Here is a 6,470-nt window from a genome sequence, read left to right on the forward strand (position 1 = left end):
CCCACCACTACTGTCAACAAAAGTTGCCACCAATCTAATGCCAACAAAAATCCTCAACCTGGGATGATGTAAAACAGAAACTTTATTCAGGTAAACAGTTTGCAAACAGGGGAAATGTAGCTTCTAGTGGCAACTGAATGTGTACTTCCCCAAGTCAGAGAGGAGGCCCATGAATTGCCTGCCCTGATCCCTGAGTGGTCCATTTTTATGCAAGTAAGGAATTCAAATCTGCACAGTTTGGTCCAAATAGCACTGTCCTGATTGGTCAGAACTGATTAGCTATGGAGCCTTTCTGATTGGTCAGCAAAGATGCAAATGAAGACATAGCTGCATAGATCTAACTGGATGGGGCAAGTCTTAGTCCTATTGGTTAAAATATGATTTCAGGTACTCCTTTATAAAAGTGAGCTCAGATGGCAGGAACACAATGCAGGAGCCTTGGCAGCCCAGTCAGTAGCTTTTGCTTGAAATGCAGTGTGAGAGGCCTCTGTCAGCAATGGTTGCTAGACTCTGGTTATGAATTGGTGCCCAATTAACCACAAGAAGTTCTTCTTGACAGACCTATTCTTTCTTGAGGTTCACACTACCAAGTTCATGAGAGTATAGGCCAGGTCTTATTTATATTTATGTGTCCCAGAATGCTGAGGAGGCTCTGGCACTTAACACATAATAGGTTCCAGTAAATGGTTTCTGATTGTCCTGTTTTTCTATACAGATGTCTCATTTTATTTATTTAAAAAAATTTTTTTTCAATTACAGCTCCTATTCAATATTATTTTGTATTAGTTTCAGGTGTACAGCATCATGGTTAGACAATCATATACTTTACAAAGTGTTTCTCCTGATATTTCCAGTACCCCACTAGTGAGGAGGATTGGGGGACTGGTTGAAACAGGTAAAGGGGTTGGGAAGTATAGATTGGTAGTATGGGCAGGTTGTTGATTTAAAATTAATAAATCTTAAAGGGATTATATGCTTCCTAAACCTGACAGAGAGTATTGATCCCAGGTTTCCTGGAGATTTGTCTTCTGGGATTGGTTTCACCAAGCAACCCAAGGTCATCTTTACAAGTATGTTTTCAAACTGTAGGCTACATCTCTGCTCTCATGGTTTGAACTGACTCCAGGATGTTATGATGACCTCACTGACAATAAGCCAGATAAATAATACCAGTTTCAGAATGTAAGCTTGAGCCCCTTACCATAAGAGGTGTAACTGAGTAGTTGCAATACTACATATTTTCATAGCTCTTTCTGTAAGCCTAAGGCTGTACATGAGCCAAAGCAAAAATGTCCATTCACAAGACAACTTAGGAAGTGAATGAAGTTACTACATATCCTGGGGACATTTCCAGTATATTTACAGTACTCATTTTGCATTTTGAAAACTTAGAGGGGGTCAGAATGCTTCTCCATGTCACTACAGAAGAGCAATTGGCAACAACTAGAAAAATTTTCAGCTCAGCCTTTAGGCAAAACATGACTGACCTAGAGAGGACAAAGGAAGAACAGACTAAGACAATCAGAAGCTCTCCTTTTTCTGTACGTGCTAGGATAATTGTTAATCTAGAAAAGCAGCAAAAGAAGCACATCTCCAAGAGCTCCTCATCCTAACAGATAAAGAGCCTATTCTGAAACAAAAGTAGAAGAGAGGCATTTCACTTCCATTGTTTTTTAAAGAAGAGAGAGGATTGATAAGATTCTCTGTCACCATGAAATTAGCAGAGTGGTGTTTTCCAACATCAAAAACTATTTTCAAACTCCAAAGGAAAAGAAAAAAGAAATCAAGGAATTATGGAAGAAATAATGGATATAGATTATGAGGCCCACATTCTACTTCTTTTAATAGAAGATATTGATCTCCTTTTTCTTAATCTAAATAAAATGAAAATAAGTGAATCCAGTTTCTAAATATATCAGCAACCGAAAACTAAGTCAACATTGGTGTCAGGTAGTTTTCAAACAATACTTTGTTAATTTGAATAATCACTTAGTACTCTACGTCAGTCCAATTCAAGAACACCACTGAAACTATTATTGGTTCCCAGAAAAGTTCAACTTACAATTTAACTAATTAGATTTTTGTGTAGCCATAGAACACATAATAAATAGTTCTACTTCCCTGACTTAATAAAAAGGAAAGAGAAGTATCACAAAAACTCAGAGATATAAAATTCTCAAATTCATTCTGACTGTCGACATCATTTTTCTTATATATACAACGCTAGACATTAATTTCTACCAGGAAGTGTAGAATTTGTATTTCTAGTGATATACAATACATTTCTCAGCCATATGAGAGAAAAAGAATAAATTTGGTATCAAACCATTGAGAAAGGAATAGTTAATGTCCCTAGAACAACAAAGATACCAATTATTTCACTAACTTTTGATGGAGTGATGTGTAAAGAAACAGTCACCAGAGGACAACTCAGAACCACACAGTTTGAACTGAAGCTCAAACTGAATTTATGAGCTTGGCAGCTAAGAAAGAAATAGAAAAGAATTCAGCAAGGTATGTAATAATCATAATTTATAGAGTCACATAATTTCATATAAAGGAAAATTATATACTTCTAGTTAGAAGAGCTAAAGTTAAAATTAAATTGATGTTTACTCCATGCTTCACCCTGGAAGTGTCACTTAACAAACATTTATTGAAGATTATATTCTACACACTGCTATAATGATTTTATATTTGTAAAGTTATCAACACTTCTCTTTTTTATTATTTTAATTTTTATTATTCTTTATTTTTAAATTTTTATTTATTTTGATAATCCTATGAAGTAAATATTATTAGCCTCATTTTATAGATCAAGAAACTAAAGCATAATATGGTTAAGAAGTGGGATTCAAACCAAGGAAGATTCAGATTACAAGGGCCCACTCTCTGTCTCACTGCACTGCTTCTCAATTTAAGTTCATTGAATTTCAACCTCCTCAAATTTGATATGGAAAATTTACCACCTACCTCCTTGTTTTGGGGCCAAAATTTGAAATTATTTTGATAAAGAATTTGAGTTGAAAAGATGCAATGCAATATGGATATCCAGACCTTTAGAATAACAATATTCATTGTGTTGGCTGGCAGAAATCCCTAATCAAATCTGTACTTTTTGATGTAGCAAGAATAAGGGTGTAAGAGAATAATAAGAAAGATGAGAGAAAGAGGGAATGAAAGCACAGGATTAATAAAATATACACATTCTCTGTATATTCTAGAGAATCTAAAGTCACAACTAGAGGACAAGAGAGACACAAGAAGGATAAATTCTGTAAGAACAGATAATACCATGTAAAAATGTCCATACTACATTAAGTTAAGGGATAAATAACAAAAAGTCTATACAATATTATACTAATGTAAAAGAATATATATGTTCTTACCCATAGAACACTGGAAGCCTGGAAAAATGGAAGAATATGCACTAAGTTGCTGTGTGATGGCATTTCACTTTAGGCCATGATGGAATAACAAGACCAGACTTTACTTTCCTGCATGAATCAATTAGAAACTGAACAAAAAAACTAGACAGCGGTTTTCAAACATTGGAAAAAAGGCAGTGCATGACAATGATCCTTGATTAAAAGGAAAACAAATGAAGTGAGTTCTGGAAAAGTCTCTAGCCGACTACTTAATAGTTGCCAGGTATCAGTGAAAAGAGGAGAAAGCAAGGCATAGTCTAGCAGTCTTACTTACTGAAGGAGACAGAGCTCAGAATTTAGGAAGACTAAGGTAGACAGAATTTATAGGGCACGGTAATGAAAAGGTAAGAGCTACATAAAATGAAAACTACAGAGATCTGAAGACGGGTCCCCTCTATCAACCAGTCATTGGCACCAATTCAACCACAAGAGGAATCCCCAGTTTGAGATGTGGTGAAGAAAGAAACTTAGTTCAGTGCAAAACAGATAAATTGGGACACAGCATTGCTGTAAAAACAGCACAGCTAGGAGGCAACCCTAGGGCCAAGGGGCCCTGGGGCCAGGCCCCTCTCTGGCTAGACAGCTCTGCTCTGCTCCTTCATGATCTGTTAAACTCAAAGCTAGCTTGTCCTGCACTGGTGTGCTCCATTCTGTGCCAGTCTGCCCTGGCCTGCCCTAGTGTGCTCTGCTCCTGTAGTGAGACATTTTCTTTCCTGTTTCTGCTCAGCCAAGGAGGGGCATGGGTAGAAAGGGAAAGTACACTCCCAGAGCCAAAGGTGAGCTGGCATATCTGGACCAAAGTTCCCACTCCTGGTCCCTGATTGGTCTATCCTCATGCAAATGAAGACCCCAAATCCTCACAGTTTGATTGTTCCTAGAGGCACTGTCCTAATTGGTCAGACTACAGCTGCTCTGGTTGGTCAGAGCTGTATAGCTGGGACTGGAGAGGTAAAGCCTCAGTCCTATTGGTTGAAATAGGATCCCAGTAACTCCTTTATAAGGGCTGAGTCAGATGGCAGAAACACAGTGCAGGGAGGCAGTTTAATGCAGAGGCAGAGAATTTAGTGCAGGCCTCTACCTGAAGTACAATTTGTGTGAGAGTTCCCTGTGTAGAAATTACTGTGCTAAACTTAAAAAAAAATTTTTTTGAGCCCATTTAGCAACCAGAAGCCCTTCTTAGTAGGTGTCTTTTTTCTCATGGTTCACATCTTGACTTATTGGCTCAGTATTATCTACACATGCATGTAGGAAAATTACCAAGTCCAGAGAAAGAGTAATCAATGAGCAAACAGAACAGGTCCTGAACTTGGGTGGTGCCCTGGGAATGGCTGAAGGCAGAGCAGGAGCAGGATCCTGCTGCCCAACAATGGCAAAGTCTGGCTCTCTCTGCTGCACACACGTACCACTCGGCCTGCCAGGCAGCTGGAGCACCAAGGCTCTTTTCCTGGCTCTGGGCATAGTTATGACAGTGCTCAGTGATCTGCTACTACATGAAGCTGCTCATCCAGGTGGGTCATGAGCTGATGTCCCCCACCATTGGGACCAATGTGCTGGGGGGAAGGTCCTCTATCTGCTGAGTTTTTTTACCTAACCAAGCACATTGTTCACATGAATGGAAAGATAGGGTTGTTCCAGTCCTGAGCCCCCAGCGGATGTTCAACACCCTCTTTACTGTGACCTGGGGTTGCATAAAGAACTATTTTCCTCCAGATGAGATCATGCATGTTTCCAACAAGGATGACATGAAGACTTTCCTAAGAAAAGTGGTGAAGAGGACCTCCTAAGAGATGATGATGCAGCGCCCATCCCACATGCTGGCCCACCCCTTGCATGTCATCTCAATGCACTGCATAGTTCAATCTGTGAGACATGAGGCCAAGTACAGTGGTGTGCTGAGCTCCATTGGGAACATTTTCAAAAAGGATGGGCTGCTGGGATACATTGTCAGCTTAATCCCTCACCTCCTGGGAGATGTAGTTTTCTTATGGGGCTGTAACTTGGTGGCCCACTTTATTAATGATTAAGTGGTGGATGACTCTATAAGTGATACCTCAGAGGGGCTGGGAAACACCCAGAATCCAAGTTCCCAGTTCATCCAGGCCCTGGCCATCTAGAGCTACACCAGATTTTTTATCGGGATTGCAGGGAGCTTGCTGACTTACTTATCCCTGCCAGTTGGTGATCTCATGTCTATGAACAATTGTGGGCTGTAGGCTGGATTCCCCCCAACTCTCTAGTGTTCAAATCCTGGATCCACTGCTGGAAATACCTGAGTGTGTGGGATTAACTCTTTTGCAGCTCCAGCCTCCTTTTCTGCTAGGTGTCATCAGGATCATGCTTTGCCTTGGATCACCTAAAAACAGGCTATCTCAGCCTGACTGCTGTGGGTGAGGCCTGATCACCTAGATCACTTGTAAGACAATTCCAACCTAGCAACACCTAGATGTGCTTCAGCCCTGATGGGCTTTTGTGTCCATGTTTGCCATATGTCTGTCCAGAAGCAGGGGTTGGGTGGGGGTGAAGCTGTAATCAGTGGATTGGTCAGTCACCTGTTAAACCTGGAGAAGGTGGGTCAGGGCTAGGGAACTGGAGTAGAATTCCCTTACCTTGTAGATTTGTTGAGTCTGCCTTGTCCAGGGAGCCAGAGAATGGCCTATGGATTCCCAGGTTGGATGGGAAAAGGCTCATTGTGTCAGATCCTACTCCCACTCACTCACTAGTCAGTCCCAGCTCTCATCCTGCAACTCAACTAGGAGCACCACTCTCCTACTTCTAAATAAGGTGTGATCCTCTTTCATAAGGCCACCATCATGTCCAGGCCTGTGCTAGAAAGCTATTGCTAGGTTCTGTATTTTTCTCAACACTACTTTTAATATGAAGGTAGCACTTTCTGAGTGGGAAATCATGTGACTACTCAGAATGTGTCTCCTCATTAAGTGCTCCTGGGTTTAATGGTGATCCCTTGTATGCAGGATCTGGTTACCCGTGCAGTTGTGAGCACCCAGCAGTTAGGCAAATCAGTGTCTCTAGTCCTACCCAGTT

General features: G+C 40.5%; 1 pseudogene; it reads left to right on the top strand.

Annotated features, from left to right (window-relative positions):
* The first annotated feature begins 4,794 nt into the window (after window positions 1–4,794).
* On the top strand, window positions 4,795–5,826 carry LOC107541279 (mitochondrial carrier homolog 1 pseudogene; annotated as a pseudogene).
* Window positions 5,827–6,470: the final 644 nt, after the last annotated feature.

Source organism: Miniopterus natalensis, chromosome 1 (assembly GCF_054644295.1).
Source record: "Miniopterus natalensis isolate mMinNat1 chromosome 1, mMinNat1.hap1, whole genome shotgun sequence".
In the NCBI taxonomy this organism is placed as follows: Eukaryota; Metazoa; Chordata; class Mammalia; order Chiroptera; family Miniopteridae; genus Miniopterus; species Miniopterus natalensis.